We start from the raw sequence: 1,106 nt of genomic DNA, 5'->3' as shown, positions 1-1,106 counted from the left end.
CAATTGCAACTCTACTATAGCGTGTGTGTGTGTGTGTGTGTGTGTGTGTGCGTGCGCGTACATTTTTTTTCTCTCTCGGTTTTTTTTTTTTTTTGGCTCTCCATTTTTTCCTCTCTCAATCCTTTCTGTCGAACAGTGTAGGCCAGAAACGTCAAAGATATTTTCCATTCTTCCCGAGCATCAAACTAATACATCTGCTTGCAGTTCCACCATCTATCTTCGTCTTTTGTTTTCTGTAAATTGAACTATACACACACACATCTACTGTGGTTTGGTTGAGTAATAACAATGATCGATATTTCGCCCAGAACATGTTTGCCTTTCATCCCTCCGGTATTGGTATAATAAAGTACCAATCAATTACTGGGGCCAATGGTATCGACAAACTCGCTTCCCTTAAAAATTTCTGTCCTTGTACCTAAATGAGAAACCATAAGCCATATATTAACAAAGAAGTGAGTAATAATCCTTTCTATTAAAGGCACAAAGCCTGAAATTTGGTAGAAGGGGACTAGTCGATTACACCGACCCCAGTGTTTCACTGGTACTTAATTTATCAGCCCCGAAAGGATAAAAGGTAAAGTCGACCTCGGTGGAATTTGAACTCAGAACGTAAAGACGGACGAAATTCCGCTAGGCATTTCACCCAGCGTGCAAACGGTTCTGCCAGCTCGCCGCATTAAGAGTTAGCAATAATATCATCAGATATCGTTAAGTTGTTAACTGGCTGTGAACGCCATCATACTGCTGCTTGACTAAGAACATTATAACAAACATATAAAACTACTTGCTTGAGTAAGAACATTTCAAAAGAAGTATATGTCGCTGCTATTTGACTGATTAACAACGTCATAATATATCATAACTACATTCATTGGTTTAATAACAATGTTTATACTTATGTTATTTTTAATACAAGAACAACGTCATAATAGATCATACCCATTGATGATAAGCTGAGCGACAACTCTATATATAAAGTAACAATGTCTTACTACATTTGATTGGCTGTGTAACTACGCCATAATAGAACAAAACTACTGTTGATCGGTTAATAACGTCATAATATAAAATTCATTGTTGTTGACTGGCTCCGACGTAATAGA

At 37.3% G+C, this 1,106-nt stretch overlaps 1 long non-coding RNA gene across 2 annotated transcripts in view; it reads left to right on the top strand.

The window, feature by feature from the left end:
* The first annotated feature begins 927 nt into the window (after positions 1-927).
* The window catches only part of LOC106871603 (uncharacterized), a 22,752-nt gene continuing 22,573 nt past the window's right edge, over positions 928-1,106 (top strand). For both annotated transcript variants that reach the window (XR_001409674.2, XR_001409675.3), the window contains exon 1: positions 928-1,106. This exon is cut by the window's right edge and continues 121 nt beyond it. This is a non-coding gene — a long non-coding RNA (uncharacterized LOC106871603).

This window comes from Octopus bimaculoides, chromosome 4, assembly GCF_046866305.1.
Source record: "Octopus bimaculoides isolate indiv1 chromosome 4, ASM4686630v1, whole genome shotgun sequence".
Lineage (NCBI taxonomy): Eukaryota > Metazoa > Mollusca > Cephalopoda > Octopoda > Octopodidae > Octopus > Octopus bimaculoides.
The sequence above is the reverse complement of the archived record's forward strand: the minus strand, read 5'-3'. Positions and strand labels throughout refer to the sequence as shown.